The sequence below is a fragment of the Saccopteryx bilineata genome, chromosome 5 (assembly GCF_036850765.1).
Source record: "Saccopteryx bilineata isolate mSacBil1 chromosome 5, mSacBil1_pri_phased_curated, whole genome shotgun sequence".
In the NCBI taxonomy this organism is placed as follows: Eukaryota; Metazoa; Chordata; class Mammalia; order Chiroptera; family Emballonuridae; genus Saccopteryx; species Saccopteryx bilineata.
In genome coordinates this window covers 31674978-31695196 of record NC_089494.1, presented here as the reverse complement: position 1 = coordinate 31695196, position 20219 = coordinate 31674978, and the positions used below count along the sequence as shown (strand labels likewise).

The 20219-nt window shown below is 42.3% G+C and overlaps 1 long non-coding RNA gene across 1 annotated transcript in view; it reads left to right on the top strand.

Moving 5' to 3' along the window:
- The window catches only part of LOC136306407 (uncharacterized), a 30951-nt gene extending 16418 nt beyond the window's left edge, over positions 1–14533 (top strand). The window contains exons 2-4 of the long non-coding RNA XR_010725649.1: positions 10627–10804; positions 13110–13292; positions 14216–14533. This is a non-coding gene — a long non-coding RNA (uncharacterized lncRNA). The remainder of the gene's footprint in view (positions 1–10626; positions 10805–13109; positions 13293–14215) is intronic.
- The last annotated feature ends 5686 nt before the right edge of the window (positions 14534–20219 follow it).

Genomic DNA, 20219 nt, shown 5'->3' with positions numbered 1-20219 from the left:
AACTCACCACTCTTGAGGAAGCCACTGGCAGAGCCAGGGTGTGCCTGAGGATAGGCTGCAGCCAACACCGGTTGCAAAAAGAAAGAAAGAAAAAATCTTATTAAAGGTATGGAAATCTAAAATTCAGTCTATTTTTTTAGGTAGCAAGAACACTAGATTTATTTACTACAGGCAAGATTCCTTAGTTGGGATGGGTTTCAGATGATCAGAGGAAGCAAAAAAAGCTGCTGTCATTCCGAAGAAGAATAATGAAGTTCCTCCCTCTCTGACACAAGCACAGATCTCATTAGCTAATGTCTTTTGCATCTGGGTAGAAGTAACACAAATAAAACTGTGACATGATGCAGGATGAGCAGGATGGGTTTTTACTAAACTATACAGCATAGCATGAAACCTCTGCATCTTCAAGTAGACCCTTTTTGTTTAACTATGCCCTGCTGTTCATAAACCACAAAAATGAAGATAGTAGGAAGTAGATGTTGCAAAAACTGTCCAATGTTTATTCATTAGCATCGACCCCAAACTGTTGCTCTGTGGTATAGAATGGCAAAGGGGTTTCTTCCAGACTAGTAGCTTTCCTTTCTGTAGGGCTGGACAAAGCAGACCCCTGGCACCTTACACAAACCACTCAATGTCTCCAAACTCCATTAACTCATCTGTGACATGGAGATTAAAGTGATATCATATGGGATTATGATGAGGATTCAATGAGGTAACCCATGTGAAACTGGCACTTAGTGCAGTGCCTGAAAAGGAGGGCTCGATTAACGTTTGCTGTCATTATGGTTTAGCACATTAATTAAGCACATGGACTCCAGTGCCAGCATATCTGTCTGGGGATCCTGCCTTCACAACTTACTGGCTGTGCACCCTTCAGCAAGTTACTCGATCTTTCAGTTCTCTGTTTCCCCAACTGTATAATGGGGGGGGGGGAACTTCCAATGAGTTCATAGGGTTATTGTTAGGATTAAATGCAGTAAGTCCTTGGAACACTGCCAGGGTCAATGAGCACAATATAAAGTGTTACTTCTTTTCATTCTGTAAAGAGAACTTGCCTTCTCTCTACTCCCTATCCCCAGTCTTGGAATTCTTAAAGTGTATAGCTCATCATCTCTTTTTAAAGTTGAGCTACTAGAAAAGCTTCAATTAAAAAACTCCATTTCCTCTCTCCTGGGGGACCTGAGCAGGAACACATCCAATGATGAGATAGTGGTAGCAGCAGAAACCTTAGCTGTGCCAGAGCCCTGAGATGTCCCGCCTGCCCTCCCTTTCCCTGGCCTGGCCCTGGGGGCTCAGGAATGGCTCCAAGGATCTCGAGGGGGCCTGTTGAAATGCCAACGCCTTAGTTTAGCCCAGGTTTTGAGGAAGACCCAAAGGCTCAGGGAGGACTCCAGACTGTAAGTAGAGCAGAGCTGAGCTCCCAGCTCCATTTGCTAACCAGACTGACATTAGGTGAATTCCATAGTCTGGGGAAATTCAAGGCTTGGGAGGGTCACCTAGGGTTGGATGAACTGAAGAAGATTGCAGCCTGGAATTTCTTATAGAGGTAGAGAGATTTTAGCCATTCCCTCATGCTGGTATTAGGAGGATAGTGTCTAGATTTTCTCAGCTAAATTGTATCATCAGCTTTTATTTGCTATTTCTTTCATACAAAAACTCAATCTTAAAAACCTCTGGATCTTTCTGTTCATGACCTGTAGGAAAGCCAGCACTAACCAGGAGGGAGAATCGAGTGTGAGAAAACGAGTGGGTTCCAGGCAGCTCTGTAAATGCTTAGGAAGGGAATTCAACTCTTAATGAGAGCCTGCTATATGTCAGTGAGTGTGCTTCACAGGCTGTCTCTGAGTGAACCCTTACAAGAGCCTTAGGAGGTAGATACTACAAATTATCCCCATTTTATGAATGAGGATCTCATTGAGGTTCCAAAGGGTCACACAAACAGTGGTGTGAAGAATCTGGAATTAAATCCTCTACAGTTTGATTTCAAAGCCCAGGTGAAAAGATTTTCATCTACCCTTTCTGACCTTCTTCTCCTTTTATAGGTACCTTCTGTTCCTCATTCACCCTCTCTGAAACCTCCACCAGAAAAGGAATTAACCACTGACATTTAAGTCTTCATATGAATTTAAATTGACATGCTACAGTTCTAAGGAGATTTCCTCATTTCAAGATTCTTTACCAATTCTAAAATAAAAGGCTTTATTTCATTGAGGCATTTGGGGCATTATCTCATAGGTAGGGATGCATTTTGGGAACACTTTTAAAACAATATAATCCTTACTCTAAAGTTGGCCTTGCTAATTCTAATAGCAGTAACAACAATTATAATAACATTGAATGCAACAATCATTGAAATGGCATGTATGAAGATATAGTGTAAATTATTTATTTAAATCAGTTATGTAAATTATTTCATTCAATCCTCACCATAACTGTTATAGGTGGTTATTATAATTGATATAATTATCAATTTATGAATAAAGAAACTGAAGATCAGAGAGGTTAAATTACTTGCTTAGGATCATCCAAAGAGTAAGTGTTAAAGAGTTGGGATTTGACTCTAGGATATTTCTCCAGAGATTGAACATAAACTCCCCTCTGTGCCATACTTTAGAGAGAGCTAAACTTTGGGGGGACCCTTATGAAATAGGTCAGAGGTCCTCTTTATCTTTATTTATTTCTGAGGATTTTGTGCACTTCTTGCATAGATGGCCATATCTAGAAGATTAGGTGGTAGCTAATGTCTTGACTGAGTCTCCATCTCATACAAGCAGCAATCCCAGTATAAAGACTGCCAAGTCTGTGATTACCAGATCTACTTAGCCAGATTCTACACTGTTAATTTTGTACCTTATCTCAATGGGGTGATTGTCCCAGGCAGTTTTAATTTTTATTTATTTATTTATTTATTTATTTATTTATTTATTTATTTATTATCTTTATGGGTGATTTATACTAAGTGACTTTTCCAAGGAGAATTAATAAGGCAAAGGTTGGATTTTGAACATGCTCAACTAAATGATCCCAAATTGAAGTCGAAATAGTTTTTGGTCCCAAAGATTTCATAGGATAATTATTATTCTCTGTTTCAGGTCAAGTCCCCAAGACTAATACTTAAAATATACTTACTTATTCAGGCTCTCTTGGAAGGAGTCAAAGTTCGTAAAAATATAAACGAAAACTTGAATACCATGCTGAGTGTTCCACTGCTCTTGTGATGTCCTCTGTAGTTTCTGTTGACAGGTCCAGAGAAGGTCCAGATGTAATATATATTTGCTGCAGCACTGCTTGTACACTCTAGGTTCAATTCTGTATTTTCAATTCTGCTGTAGCAGGCAAGAAAACAAATGAATGGCAAGGATAAAGCTCACAAGAAATGGTGAGTGTACACAGAAAGCAAGTTCTCATTTTATGAGGTACTGGTGAAACTTCTAGAATGTTAGGTATAGATGAGTAAGGAAATAGCTTATGAGACAGGCAGATTCATAAGATGTGTTATATATAAATAATTAGCTAGCAATTTATAAAATATGTTAAAGAAAGATAGAATAAATGAACTACATGGTGGGCAAAGAATAAGAATGTTACTTATAGATAGAAAGAGATGGGGAGATCAAGTCATGATCATGCTACCTCTGGGCTGACAGCTATGTAATCCTTAAACTGGCCACCCATTGGTAACACCCATTCTGATCCCACTGTGTCCAAGAACTAAACATAAAACCAGAGCTACTTAGCATGCTAATTGGGAAGCTACAGCTGTGGTTAGGTGAACTTGCCCCTGTGTCTCTTATCAAGGTGTGACATTAGCCCAGGGTACCTTCTGTCTGGGAGCCCTCTTGTTGCAACCTCATTTGTGGTCTTTCTAATCACATAATCAGTGGGAAGGAAGGCTGATACGGGGGACAGAGGTGGGGGGAGAGGCTCTGTGGGTCATCTTTCCACCCACTTGCACCTTTTTTTTAAGTGTGTTCACTTACCCCATCTCATTTCCTTTGTGTCTGTAATGTATTTTAAATTAGTTTATTAAACCATACAATTTGAACATGTTGAATTTCAAGACTTTTTTGAGCCTGTCTGTGCTGTGGCCTCAGGGATAGTTTGCCTGGTAGTGTTCTAGAGGCTACTTTCACATCAAGGTAAATTCTCACCCTACATTCGTATTAGGTTGTTTCCACTTGGATCTTTTCAATCACATCATCTGTTTCCTTGGAGGAGACTCCCAACTGCGGATTCTTTCACTCCATCAGAGGACCTGGGAAAGAGCTGTGCCAACAGAGTTTGGAATGGAGGCTAAACTAACTTTGGAGGGCTCCAATGTGTGTTGAAAGAGAAAGCAATCAAATGAATGTGTTGTATCTCATCCTGAATATGGTCTTAGGCCCTCTGCCAGGTAGTCAGTGAACACTCTTTATGAATTTGATTTTTTTTTTCCATTAGGAAAATTACCAAACCTCTGAATTAAGCAGAGTAGCACAAAAGGGACAGCATGTCTGTCATTCATTCAGAACACATTTGGGAGGAAGGAAGGACAATGGTTTGTAAAAACAGGTCCATAAGTAACAAATGATTTTAATAACTCTGAGTGACTTAGTTGTTCACATTGAGTGACCTCCTCAATATATTATTCATGCCTTTTGTGTTTTTTTCCTAATATCTTTTTTCCCCATTTCTGGTCACAGTACTCTATTGCCCATTTACTGTGTTTTAACCACAAACTTCTTGCCACTATCAGTTACATGGCTCTAAAATGAAATATAGATTATAGAAGGAAACACTTCCCACGCACTTATGAAATGGTTTCCAGCTGGTCTTAAAAGTGCCTCCAATTCCCTCTGGATGAAAGTGTTTATCTGCTAATTCTCAGCATTCGGGGCTTTCCCTCCTCATTTTTGAAAGTGGGAACATGGAGATAAAGACAATGTTTTAAGAGATTAATATGTGAGAAATGCAAAATTGGATGAAATACACATCACACATGTATAAGAAGAAAGTTTTAATCACTATATAGTGAAATTACACCTCCCCCCAAACAAACAAATCTAAAATGACCCCAGCAAAAACTTCTTCTGTGTCAGAGAATACAAGGCTTTTAAGTGTGTTCACTTAAAAACGACCACTTCTAAATGTGGTCATTTCATGATCAGGAGGCATGATGTTGTGTATTCAGAAGGGTGAAGGTTATCGGTGGATGTGATGAAATCCTGAGCCATATGTCAATTCTTGCAGAGGACCTAGGTCACTGGGTGCAATCCCTGTGGTACATTGTCTGTTTGTCAAAGAGGAAAGGGTCTATCAGGCCCTCTAGACACACTTCAGATGTGCTGCTGTGTTAGAGACTCTGAAGGCTTCTCATGCTGCTGCAGGTATTCTGGCCTCAGAGATGACTCCGTGGGGGCTTGCTAATAGGACAAGAGCCAGGGAGTCATTACTTCAAAGAACGGAGATCCTTGTGCCTGAATTGATAGGGTTAAATAAACACTCATTTTCCTTCCTCTGACCCCATGTGCTCTTTTTGCCTGTAGCTGTAGGCACATATGTCACAAGGTTCACTTAAAGCAATCCAATTTTGGACTTCAACAAGAAAATGATAACATCTACCAGAGACATCATGGGGAAATAATTCTCAAAAGGCTAAAGCATTGAGGTGTAAAGTAATGAAGTACAGAAAAACTCTCCAAGCTATAACTTTGCTTCAAAAAGTCCTCCGACTTGGACGCACCCATCAATCAAGGACCACTTTAAGCTTCATTTTAGCTGTATCTAAAATGGGTGGGGTGGGGTTCTCTTGTTTCTATTAAAGGGCAAAGCAGTATGATTTATGTCAGGAAGACTTGCTGAAAAGGACGGAGGCTCCTGCCAGAGCTGCCAACTTTCTTAGCAATAACCTTCCAACTGAAATCAGGGTGGCACTTCCCAGATAGGATTCCCTAGAACACTAGTTGCTTAAACTGCTAATATTTTTGTTTGATTTTTTTTTTTAATGGGACCATTGTGTTTGGTCCAAAAAAAAAAAAAAAAAAAGTGTGAAAAATTCTGGGTTGTACAAATTTGATGGAATAAATTTCTGCAGGGCATTAAAAATATTGAATGTGCTAATATGAATCACATGTCTTGGAATTAATGGCTTTCAGAACATAATCTGCAAACATCAAACAAGGGTGAGCTCCCGCAGAGAAGTGGCCCATGCCAGGCTGCCTGACCGTGAGCATCCTTTACGTCTGGACTGCCAATGGTTAGGCAGTGCCACTGGATGTCCCCAGGTCTGACTGGGGTAGAGCTGTGAAGACGGAAGAAAAGAAGCATAAAACAGGGAGAGTGAGGTGGTAAGGTGATCCTGATTGACTTAGTTTTCCAATCCCAGCCGCTTTTGGGTAAGACCCATGCCCACTACTCTTGCAATGGAGTGAAATTTATTCAGGGAAAAGAACTACTTCTTTGACCCTGAATGAAAAAACTTGGGTAGCCCTATGACTTTCCTGGTTACAATGTCTTACAATTGCTTTAGGTCTCATGGTCTCCATTCATAAATTAAAATATCCAGTTTGAAATAAGAAGCTACATTCTAATCTTCATTTAAACATAAGATGCCTCTCATCCCCAGGTAGGCCAGTGGCAGGTTATGGTCAGTGTTTTTGTTTTTACCTTCTCCCCTTCTCAATAGCTACTGTTTCTGACCACGGGGCGGGGGATGAGAGATCAGGGGAATGGGATGGGAAAGTTCTTTCTCACCTGGTGATCTCATAAGATGGATGGGCTGGCAGCTCACAGCTTAGAGAGGTACAGCGTGAAAGGAAGAGAAGGATTAATCAACAAGCAGAAACAACCACTCCCCCCAAAGGAGATTTTTTTTATTTTATTTTCTTAGGGTTAATGGCTTAAAACAAACACTCAGTGTTATGTCACAGTTTCTGTGGTCAGAAACCCAGGCTGAGCTGAATGTCTCTGATTCAGGGACCTCACAAGGCTGCAGTCAAGGTGCTGTCCAGGCTCCTTCTCAAGGCTCACGGGGGCTGATCTGCTCCCGAGTGCACTCACGTGGCTGGCGGCCAGCTCAGGCCCTCTCTGGCTCTTCTGGGCACTTGGGCATCTCCACAGGGCTTATTATAATTTGGAAGTTGGGCTTAATTCTCCAAGGGTTCCTTAGGCCTAAGTGGCAGGTCCAAATCAAGCTCTGGCCTAGCCTCATGACTTCTGAGGTTTCGATGCCTGTGGGCAGTGGAGAGCAGCTCTCCCTGGGACCCTTCGTTGTCCGCAGTCCATTCCACACACTCTTTTTGTGCCGTGCCGTCTATCACTGCACATGGAGGTCATGCATGGCCTCTGTTCTCACGTGCCTCGGGAGCGCTGCGTCTGGCCCCTGAGATGCACACGTTTAATCTATTGCATCACCTCCCAGACTAAACCCTCTGTCCTGCTGCCAGTCACTGCAGCCTTCTCAAATGTGAGTTAGGGGCCAGTGCCGTGTGCCCAGAACTCCAGGGAGCACATCACAAGCATTTGTAAATGGTCCCTTTGAATTTCCGTCCTGGGACTTGAAGTGAAGGGGAAGCACCAATTCCTCCTTCGGTGGGGAAGAGGGACCCACCACAGTTTCCTCTTTTTTTTTTTTTCATTTTTCCGAAGCTGGAAACAGGTAGGCAATCAGACAGACTCCCGCATGTGCCCAACCGGGATCCACCCGACCGGGATCCACCCGGCATGCCCACCAGGAGTCGATGCTCTGCCCATCTGGGGCGTCGCTCTGTTGCATCCAGAGACATTCTAGCACCTGAGGCAGAGGCCACAGAGCCATCCTCAGTGCCCGGGCCATCTTTGCTCCAATGGAGCCTTGGCTGTGGGAGGGGAAGAGAGAGACAGAGAGGACGGAGAGGGGGAGGGGTGGAGAAGCAGATGGGCGCTTCTCCTGTGTGCCCTGGCTGGGAATCGAACCTGGGTCTCCTGCACGCCAGGCCGACGATCTACCGCTAAGCCAACCGGCCAGGGCCCACAGTTTCCTCTTGAGCCACTGTCTGAAAACCCTCCTTCTCCCCACTCTTTCTCTCATTTTTTTTATATTGCCAAAGTGAGTCAGGAATTGAAAAGTTACATAACCAATTTTCAGCTAAATCTTTATAAAGTTTTGCATTTGAACTTCCACCTCCTTTAAAATGTAGCAACTATTATATCTCTGTGCTTCAGTTGACACTTCTGTTTAATTTTCTGTTAAAAAATGTTTGTACATATATCTGAATTTCTCTTTGAATGGCAATTTATCTTAGGTTGGTTTTCTAGAAAAATAATCGTCGGTGCCTGACCAGACAGTGGTGCAGTAGATAGAGCGTCGGACTGGGATGTGGAGGACACAGGCTTGAGACCCTGAGGTCGCCAGCTTGAGCGCAGGCTCATCTGGTTTGAGCAAAGCTCACCAGCTTGAGCCCAAGGTCACTAGCTCGAGCAAGGGGTCACTCGGTCTGCTGTAGCCATGCCCTCCCCCCCAAGGTGCATATGAGAAATCAATCAATGAACAACTAAGGAACCGCAATGAAGAATTGATGTTTCTCATCTCCCTCTCTTCCTGTCTGTCTGTCCCTCTCTTTGACTCTCTCTGTCTCTGCCACAAAAAAAAAAAAAAGAAAAAAAAGAATAAATGAAGCACTAAAAAAAAAAAAAGAATCGTTGACTTAAAGGACTTGGAAAGAATATTTTCATCTGGGCTTGTGGTTGTTTTTCTCAACCTTGAGACTGAAGGGGAATGACTGGGCTCACTCAGGGCGAAACAGATTGTTATGGGAAGCTAGACCTTGTGTTAAGTGGTGCCAGGGTGGGTACTGGAATGTTTCTAGGTACCTATAATTTGCTTACCTGGTTAGTGCCAATAGTTTGAGGTTCTCCATGTGCTAGTTCTTCCATGCAACTCCCTGTGCAGGAGCAGTTGCAGAGGGACAAGGCTCATGTCTGCAATGGGAATAAGAGTCTCTTAGATGCCAATGACTAGTGGACACTTAAATAATGGTAGTTAATATTTATATAACACTGAGCCTGTGCCAGGCCCTGTCTTAGCTGCATCAATATATGTTAATTCATTTAGACCTCCCAATACTATGAAGAGGCATTTTTATTATTTCCATTTTACAGATGAAAAAGGCTGAGGCACAGAGAAGTTAAGTAACTGACTCAGCTAGTATAAGCAGCTTAGCTGAAAATTATTAAACCCACGCCTTCAGGCTGCAGAGTGTGATTCTAACCATTGCCTGAACTGCCTCTGACACCACACAAAGCACCAGCTGCTGTGACTGCCTGCAGGGGATCTGTCGCCTCCCCAGAAAGAAGCCGGGAAACATTGTGAGAACTAACCTGATTTCCAAGCTGGATGGGCAAAAAAAGGAGTGTAGTCTAGCTGGGTGGGTACTGTCTCCACCTTGGTAGTATCTGTCTTTGTTTCTTTTCCCCTTGGTGGGGAAGTGGGCCACACACTTACTTGGTGAAGGTTAGTCTATGACTAAATGAATGATACAGTCTACATAGATAACAACACAAATGTATGCTTTCTGCATGTGTAATCTCTGCCTCACATTATCTTTAATCCTCATAGCAACAGGATAAGCTAGATTTTCTTTTCCTAGCATTACAAATGAGGAAGCTGAAGTTTAGGGTCATTAAGGGCTTTGTCCTATTTGAGGCTAATTCAGCTAGTCAGCCGCAGAGGCCGATCTCAGGCCCTATCAGTCATGATTTCTGTTCAGCTGAGGTCTGACATGTATGCCCTATGACCTGTTATAATAGTAACATTAGCTTATGTAGGTCCCCTTAACATGGTCTACTTAGAAGACCTAGCTAATTTATCCCTATTTAGAGCCCTCACACTCCAATCTTGTTATTAGAATATTTTCTTGGATCTCCAAACTGATTGTTCATATCCCTTTCATAACATTAAGCCAGAATAATTTCTAGGTAGTTCAGAACACTATTGGCTTTGTCAGAAAATCCTGTAATTTTTCTTAGATGACATCTTTTTGAATTAATCATTCCATTCTGTTACATCCTCTCTCTCAGCACATGCCCAGCAGTGCCGTGGGGAGGCTGGGAAGGGCTTTCTTCCTCCGGCCTTCCAAAGGTAAAGACGGCCTGCCTGCAATAGTGCAAGAACAAATGTCTTGACCTGGAGTCAGAGCACTCAAGTCTGCATGCTCTCCTGCCCCTCTCTCGAGAGGGAAAGTATTCTAACTGATTTTGAAGTAGATTTCATACTACATGAAATCAAGAGATGTGACTAGGACACAGAAGGTGATAGATGTGCCCAGGCCAGACATCACTATTCACTCCAGGAAGTCCTCCTGTTCACTCTCATGCAGTTCTTCTGTCAGATGCTCTGGGTGCCCTGCAAGAAGCACTAAGGTGAAAGGTGAAAGGTGAAAGGTGAAAGCTAGTCACTGCCTTTGGTAAATATGAACGCTCAGCTCTCACATGGGCCTACTCCTAATGTTTGTGGTCTGGGACAAGAGTACAAATGGAGACCATATATTATATATCTAAATACCTTCAAGTTATAAATCAAACTAATAAACTGTTCAATAATATATGTTTTACTCTCATAATGTAAAAAATATAGCTTCATTATAACCCCCAAATTCTCCTACTCCTTAGAGTTCTATGTCGGCAAGTGGCAGCATGGAGAGAAAGTCACAGGCCATGGCTGACTGTGGATCTTCTAATGCCTGCAGATTATGAAGGACCTTACATGCAAGTGTGAGGTCGCCCTCAACCTGCATACCGAAGCTCTGCTTACAATGCTGTGAATAGCTGGCCTCCTGTGACCCCTCAGGTGATGCAGTCCACCTTAAGGATTTGGGCAGAGGATGGTACAAGCCCTGGAAGTCTATTTGGTTAGGATATGTGGGGATCTTGGTCCAGATTACAAATTCAAGTTGATTCATTCCATAGGCCTTGCAGACTCCTCACCCCATGAAAAGGGGTATCATTGAATGAGGGCCAGAGAAAGTTCTCTAAAGTGCAAGGTTCCTCTGGCCTGAGTGTTTGTCTCTTCTAGACACCATGGCATGAGCTCATCCTCCCCACCACTGGTCATGTCTGACCACCTAAATGTTCATAGCTCCCAAATTCATATTTCCACAGAAGTCAAGAGAGTAGAAAGTTTCTCAAAGGCAGAGTGATCAACTGCTTCAAATGCCCCATTGAACTCTAGTAAGCTAAGGGCTGGGATGTGTCCACTGAGACTGGATATATGAAGGTCATTGGTGGCACTAGATAGAACAGATTGAAATTCAAGAGAGTTGAAAGGTGATGAGAAGTGAGGAGGTGGAGGTAGAGAGTGAAGGGCTAAAAGGGAGAGAGAGGGAAAGGAAGGAGGGAAATGACTTTTTCAAGAAAGTGAGCTGAGAAGGGAAAGCAAGATAAAAGGCAGTAACTAGAATCGGATTCAGGGTCGAATATTTGTACAGACATGCTTAATGGAAAGCACCAGAGAATGTTTACGGGCTGAAAGAAGGAGCTATTACAGAAGGAAAGATGGGAAGTCTAAGAGAGAAGGGATAAGTGACGGTGCAAGCAAGGACTGGGGTCAAGAGCACAGGTGGAGGGATTGACCTTGAACCAGTAGTGAGATGACTTCTTTCCCAAAGCTGGAGATAGAAACAAGTTTGTAATTGGAATGTTGAGGCAGAACATGATTGCTTCAGTTCTTTTCTTCTTCAATGAGGAGATCGAGCCTCATGAAAGGGAATGGAGAATAATGTGGGTTTGGGATTTAAGGAGTATTGAGAATGTTCTAGAGAGAATTCTTTTACCATGCAGGTAAAAGAATTGTCCAGTGGCATAAGGGAAAAGCTGAATTTGTTAATCATAAATGCAAATTGGCAAAAATGCAAGGTTGTGTGCTTTTTTTCCCCCTAGAAGAATTCATCAGCTCAATTAGTGGGCAGAGAAGATAGTCTGTGGAAATGACCTGGGGTCAGAGTTTCAGTGCTCTGTAAGGTGCAAAGGAAGTAGAAGAAACAAGTGTGCCTGGGACTGAGGGGTGCAGCAATAGAGTAGGTGATCTTCTGTAAACTGTAGTCTTGGAGGTTGGATCAGGAAAGATGTGAATGCCAGCAAGGGATTGGCCAGTGCTGACAAGTTGAGATCATGAGAAAGCATATGGAACTGGAGTGCAGGTATGAGAGGTCTGGATGATAGGGAGAGTCTTGGATGTGCGTGCTCACGATTTCAGAGGGGAAGCAGTTACAGCTTGATGCCAAGGCCCTGGATTAGGCCAGTGGGAGGAGTGATTTAGTTGGAGTAGAAGTACAGATTAGAGGTCATGGAAATTTGATGCCAAGGTTGATTAGATTTTACACATTGTTAATACAGGGCTTGAAGAAAAGAAAAAAAGTAAATAACATATAAATAAAATAAAATTCTCTTATTTGAGACACAAGCTTCCGGGGCATGCTAGTCACTCTAACTTTTCGTTTCTATCATTTACAGAAGAAGTGGAACACCATGGGGGTATGAGGATGAGAGTCCGAGGCTGAGGGGGGTGAATTGAGAAGATGACACGTTGGCTCCTGCCCCAGGCTGGCAGGGATTTGTGCAGCTTCCAATGCAATGGTGTGCTCGGTGGTACTGTCAGGACTTGATCCTACTGGGGAAGCAGGCTGGAAGTTTCCACACAGGCTCAGCAGACTGGGAGTTGGGAATGTTGAGGAGGGCAGTCTCTGAAAATGCAGTTTCTGGGGCTAGTTCCTAGAACTGAGATTAACAGGGAGAGAGAGGGAAAAGAAGGAGGGAAAGGAATTCATGTTTATTAAGGCTCCATGCTAGACACTTTACAGACTTCCATTTAATTCTCATAGTAATTCTGCACAGGAAGCATGATTATCCTCACTTTAAAAAAATGTCAGCTTGCTGTAACGTGATGTAAATTTCTATGTGAATGCAGAATTTTCTTCTTGAATTCCAAAACTTACCAATGCAGAAATAGAAAGTTAAATAATACACAGAAATAAAAAGGCATGCCAATAAGCAGTATAGCCTTCAGAGCTGCCTTCGGGGCCTAGACAATATTTTCTTGTATCTTTCCTGCCTCCTTTGTTTAATCTCGGCTCAGGGTCTGTTTTATCATTTGACAGAATTCAAATTGCTGTTTCTAACCTTCACCAACATAAATATTCCAAATGCATACTCTGAAGAATAATTCACTTCAGACTCTCTGTCTGAGGAGGTAGTTGTGATGAATTGAAAATATTGGATTGAGAATTAGAACCATGGATTCTGATTCAGGTCCTTGCTACTGACAAATTCTGCGACCCTTGGTAAGACATTCAGCCCTTTGTGTCCTTATCTTTAAAACAGGGATAATGATACCTGCATTGCTTACCTTATAAGATTGATTGTAGGTTAACTGAGACAGTGTATGTGAAATGGTTATATGGTTATGATATGCTAGGCAGATGGCATGGACTAGTGTTCCTGAGCCAGGGCATTTCAGAACCACTTACTATTTTATTTTATTTTATTTTTATTTTAGTAAGAGGAGGGGAGATAGAGAGACAAACTCTCTCACATTCACCCCAACCGGGGTTGACCCAGCAACTCCCATCTGGGGCCGCTGACAATCAAGCTATGTTAAGTGCCTGGGGCTTCACAGAGCCATCCTCAGGGCCTGAATCAATTCAGCCATGGCAGCAGGAGGAGAGGGGAGAGAGAAAGAGAGAGAGGAGGTGGAGGAGAAACAGTTGGTTGCCTCTCCTATATGCCCTGACCAGGAATCAAACCCAGAACTTTCACACGCCGGTTCGACGCTGTTCCGCTGAGCCAAAGAACCACTTACTTTATTTTATGTCATGCCTCAGACAGTGTACAACACTGTGAAACAGGTCCACAAACTTTTTCTGAAACCTTTGTGGCCAAATGTCATTCAGAATGAAGAGAGTTTTTTATGATTTTAGATAGAAAATGTAGTTCCCATCTTGAATATTACTTAACACCCCTATGGAGGTCTAAGGCCAGCGCTTTATAATCTCACACATAAATACTTCTTTAGCAACATTCATATTAAAAGGGATAAACAAAGATCATAAATAGCTTTGTTTTCATTTGATTCAGTATAAGAGGTTGAACACAACGGCCATCTAAAGATATCAAGTCCTAATCCTTAGAACCTGTAAAGGTTACCTTATAAGGAAAAAGGAACTTTGCAGGCATGATGGAATTAAAGATTTTGATATTTTTGCAGATTTGATGGGTAAAGTGTGATTATCCTGGATTACCTGAGTGAGCCTTAAATGCCATCAGATGTGTCCTTATAAGAGGAAGACACAGGGAGATTCGAAAAGCACATGGAAGAGGAGAAGGCAATGTGACCATGGAAACAGAGACTGGAGTGGTGCAGTCACAGCCACAGTCACAGTCACAGTCACAGTCAAGGTCAAGGTCAAGCCACCAGGAGCTGGAAGAGGCAAGAAACGAAGCCTGTGCTGGTCCCTGGGGAGTGCCACCTTGCCAACACCTCAGTTGTGGCTCCATGAAACTGACTCTGAAAACTGATTCTCTGCGAAATGGGGAGAGAATAAATTTCTATTGTTCCAGTCACCAAGTTTGTGGTCATCTGTTAGAGCAGCCATAGGAAACCAATAGTCAGGCTTTGCTGCCAAATGGCATGAAAAGAACGCCAAGAGTTTATTTTTTTTTGACTTTGGAAATTGCAAATAAGACTGTGGACCTGTGTCTAGGACTGGTACTCAAGGATCTTTCAACATGGTTGTTGTGCTGTCTTGTTCATTCACAGCCAGTCAGAATTATTGGAGATATGCCCTGACCAGTTGGCTCAGCCCAGTTTATGGACATCCTGGGTTCGATGCCTGGTCAGGGCCCACAAGAGAAGCAACCATCTACGTCTCTCCCCTCCTCTCTCCTCCTTCTCTCTTTCTTCTCCTCCTGCAGCCAGTGGTTCAGTTGGTTCAAGTGTCAGCCCTAGGCACTGAGGATAGCTCTGTTGATTCAAGCATTGACCCCAGATAGAGGTTGCTGGGTAGATTCGGTCAGGGGCATACTGGAGTCTATCTCTTCTCCTCTCACTTAAAAAATAAAAAGAATTACTGGGAAATTGGGGACCAGGGTGGGGGGGCAGATAGGGCAGGAATGGCTGCTAGTATTGCCCAGTGACTGTGAGGTATGTTGAGGAAGAGTATAGGATGGGCTTATCCAAAAGCAAAGTTTGAGCTAGCACAGCAAGGTGTTTCACCTAAGGAGCACAGCAGTCTCACTATAACTCAAAATAAATCAGGCAAATGGCTGTCTTCAGGGACCCAAGTAATAGCAGGGTGTATCCAGAGGTAGGTGATTCTCAAGAATGCAGGTAAATAAACACAGGTTTAGAGAATCTGGGAAAGCGAATCTGAGTATCAAGTGGCAGCTGAGAGTCAGAGGAAAGGCTAGGACATCAAGGGACATAGGTTACTATAATAGAAACTAAAACAATATAGACTGATACAGAAGCTCAGTTGTATCGTGTGTGTGTGTGTGTACATGATACTGGCTGGGATACTTGGGTGAGAGAGGTTCTTTATTAGAGGACATCTTGAAATGGGTTGGGAATGATGATTTAGGAAGGTGCCAGTGTCCTGAGCCAAACTAGCAGCAAGAAGAACTTGAGTGAACACCACGGAAGTCTGACTTGGGTGCGAAGCAGGAGCCTGGGTTAGCACTGAAGCACTGTCATGGGCCAGAACAAGAGACTTGACTCGTAATACTCAGCCCAAGGAAAATGGTTCCGAGGCCCCAAAGTACTCACACCAAGCTGGGCCAGAAAACCGGGCTCAGTAGAATCTGAAGGGGTAAAATGATTGGGCCCAGCAAGAGAGAGCCACAGGCCAGGGAAGGGAAAATCTGTGGTGCTGAGGGTGGGGCTGGGGCGGGTCAGGGGGCAGAACAGCAGCCGAGCTTGTTTTTGTCTTTTGTTTGTTTTAAAATCAACTTCCTGATGATAAGATAGTCCTTGTATCATGACACAACTGTCAGTGTGTGATGAAATTACTTAAAAATCTCCATTTTGAAGCTCATTTAGTTTCTCTACAGGCTATTAAAAAAGTAATGATCTAACGTAGAGGGCCAGGTTAAGTAAACCATGGGCATCTGTGCAGCCAACATTTTACAGCCATTAAAGCCGTGTTTACAAAGAGCTCCTCAAGGCCTGGAGAAATGTTTACGCTATCATGGTGTGTGAACAGGGCAGGATACAAGCTTGTTTAGAGATTCTGAAAAAAAACAACAAACACAAAATAAAAACCATGCATGAAAAACAACCTAGTAGGAAATCCATCGAAATGTTAATACAATGATAGCTTCTGGATAGTGGGGCTCAGAATATTTTTTAAAAAAATCATCTTTCTAGTTTTCTATTTTCCAAATTATCTGTGCTTCATTTTTTCTCTTAGTTGTTTTTTGTGTTCTTTTTTTTTTTTTACTGTTTTTATATACTGTACTTTCGTCATAAGGATTCAATATGGTCTACTTTCTGAAAGAGCTACTTATCTGTCTTTAACTTAAAATAAAAAATTTTATGTTTCAAAGGGTAATAACTACCAAAAAAAAAGATATTGCATTAACATTTCTAATTATATAAAGTCAAGATACAAAACACAAAACAACTAAACGGATATGGCTCTCCCTCTCCCCAAATCAAACTTAAGTAGAAGCGGCCTTCTTCTTCTTCTTATCTTCTTTTCATCTTCCATAAAACAAAACTGGCAAGAAACTTCAGACTATGAAAAAGTACTTGGACAAGATCACAGTGTGGTTCAGGATGGCTTTCATTTTGCCATTTAAACCATTTGCTTCAGGAAGAGGCTGCTTTTAGAGGTGGGTGTGGTGAAGGAGCTGTCCTCCACACCAGCCTTCAGATTTCTCCTAGGGTGGGGATTCTTCAAAACTCTTCTCAGGCATTATCTCTTCCAGGATGCCCTCTCATAACCCTGAGCTGGAGGAAGTGTCCTTCCTGCTCTCTCAAAACCCTGTGCGTGGCCCTGTCAATGTGCTTATCATGTGACATCATTTTATGGATGAGGTTTTGTAAGAGTCTCAGAGTGGCACAGACTGGTTTTCGCTTCTGACAGTCTCAATAACATTTAGCAGAGACCCTAGCAGATAGTAGGAGCTGAATAAGTGTTTGTTAAATGAACTGAGCAATTCTTTATAAGTGTGAGAAATGGTATTAGCTTCCCAGGGCTGCCATGACAAAATACAACAAACTGGGAGGTTAAAAAAGATGCAGATTTATTTTTCTCACAATTCTAGAAGCCAGAAATCTAAAATGAAGTTGTCGGCAAGGTTGGTTTTTCTGGTTTTGACAGAGGGTCTGTTCCATGCCTCTCTCCTACACATTGGGGTTTGCTGGCAAGCCTGGGTGTTCCTTTGTTGGGGGCAGTGAGAACAAGAACAGCACCAGGTGATAGATCGGTAGGGTTGTCTGAATCTTGGTTCCGCAAGCTTGGCACTTGACTTCTGGCTAGGAAAGAATTCGGAGCCAAGACTCAAAATACAAGAAGTGGTTTATTTAGAAGGTCACAGAGGCAGAAGGAGTGAGTGGTAGAAGACATGGGCTTTAGGAAACAGGTTATAGAGGCAAAAGAAGGGGAGCTTAGGAGAAAGAGAGGAACGTGCCTGTGGAAAGGAAAGGGGAAAGGCGTGGGCATGCTCCCGGGAGGGAGAGCCTGCTGGGATCCACCAACCTAAGGGCCTTTAAGGGTGGAGATATTAGGGATGATCTCAACATAATACAATACCATGTTATAATAATTAAGTTAAATATTATAGAAAAAAAAAAAAAGTCCAAGCGTGCTTTTTTGGTAATTAAATGAAATAAATGACAAAATTAAATTTATTCTGACATTAAAAAACATTTTTATGTTACATTTTTTGTTATGCTTTTTAAAATTCATAAAAAAGAGGGGTTAAAAAATAAAAAAATGACAAAAAAGTTATCTTTATATATATATATATAGATAGATAGATAGATACATTCTTAGTAAGATTTAGTAAATTTGGGAGGTCCTGGTGCAAATGTGTTAAGTTTTTTCATTCTTGTGTTTATGAGAAACATGGGCCTGATGTGTCCTAGCGATTTCTTCAATGTTTGGGCATATATTTGAAAGGCAAACTCTCATTTCCTCATCAATACATTGAAGAATTCCTCTCTTTTTACCCTTAATTGTGTTGAGTGCAGAAAACCCCCACCATACATATCATCTTAACTTTACACCAAACACAGGATAGAAGAAACTTGCCTCCGGTCTTTCCAGGGAACATGGAGGGGGGGGGGGTAGTGTAAACAATCCAGTACCACAGCTTAACAGCCTTTTGCAACCTAATCAGGCAAGTGAGGTGGGGGGTTGGATAGACTGTCAGTTTACAGCCAACTCCCCACACCTCTGTCCCCCCAAAATCTAAACTCCAAAAACCCTGTTGGTTTTTTGGTCCCCAACAGGCGCATATTTCTCTGGAATACCATAGGGCACACCTGGAAATCTTCTAGAGCACCTGGAAATCACCAGTGTGCCCTGGTGCACACTTTGAGAACCACTGTCCTAGACGCACAGAAACAACAAACAGGATTTACTTAAGGCAAAGATAACCCCTTTATTAAAGAAGTTATTGACCCTGGCTTGTAGGCTCAGTAGATAGAGCGTCATCCCAGCATATGGATATCCCGGGTTCAATTCCCAGTCAGGACACACAATGACATTTACTTCTCTTCCCCTCCCTCTACCTCTTCTCTTCTTCTTCTCCTGCAGCCAGTGGCTTGATTGCTTCGAGTGTCAGCTTTGGGGGCTGAGGATAGCTCGTTGATTTGAGCATTGGTTCCAGAAGAAGGTTCCTGTGTGGATCCCAGTCAGGGGTCATGTAGGAGTTTAGGAGTTTGTCTCACTATCTCCCCTCCCTTCACTTAAAAAAAAAATAAGTTATATGCCTGGGGCTTGACCACCCAGCATAACCTGCCCATTTAGGAATTTACAATCAGATCACCCTGTGAGGTTACTTTCTATAGAACCCCTTTTTCATCCACAGGAATCTGGGGTTAGTGGAGTAGATGAGCAATTTGTTAACAAAATGACTTCTATTTCACCCTAGACTACCAGCATACTTGGTAATCTTTGATTCTAGTATCTATCTCACATCTGACCCCAGGTACACATTAGAGATTCTGGCACCAAGTGAAGTAGGTAAGGAAAAAGTCAAGCATTTTTCTCCTAGGAATCATGAAGGAAGAGAATGTGTTGGCTCTGTGTATCGCAACAAAATCTGAGGGAAACACTCTACTGAAGAACACTCTACAGTTGTCTTAATCACGTATTTTCTGACAAAGAGAGCCCAGAAGAATGGTAACATATTTGGCAGAGATTACATTCTTGTAAGTGGCTCTGTGGTAAATTTTATATGCAACGTGTAGCTCTGGGGTTTGAGGAGCCAAGGGAGATAACACTGTTGTTTCTCGTTGAAACCAAAATTTAAAGCATGTTTATTATTCATTGTAAAAGAGCAATTAATAAAAACAAAACTGGAAATTATCTCAGTAAGTGCATATCCCCAAGTGAAATGGTTCCCATAAGCTACTTCTTTGTGAGAGTCCTTTTTCCTGAAACTTCAACTGAACTGTTTATTGTCTAACCTGAGGAAGATGTAGGACAGGCCTTAACACTTCCATGACGAGAGACTGCAATTCTTATGTGTGTGAGCCCTTGCGATATATATACATTTGTGGTCCAAGAATATCTAAACTTAACGGCGAGTTTCAGACTTGAATATCAGACAGTGAAAGGAAAAATTAGAGATGAAATGTTCTTGCTTTGAGTAGGACCAGGTCATTTAAATTGAGTTGAGTTGACACAAATATATTACAAATGGAAGAGAAAGACAAGGAGGTGGCATGAAGGAATGCTGAACTAAAGCAAGGGGTGACCCAGGATGGACATCTATCAAAGTTCCAGGAAAGACTGTTTACTCCCCAGACTCCTGAACAGGCGACTGGGATTTGCAAAGGCAAAAAAAAAAAAAAAAAAAAAAAAAAAGACAAGAGCTGGATCTTGTCAAGGGCAACCAGGGTTTTCAGTAGCTTCATACATGCTCTGGGTCATTTTTGATAACCAAGTGCCTCTTTTGTAACCCCGGCAAAAAGGAAATATTTGTCCTGCAAATGGCACTGGACTGGACTGTGACATGGGCTCTGAGCATTCCAGCCTCAG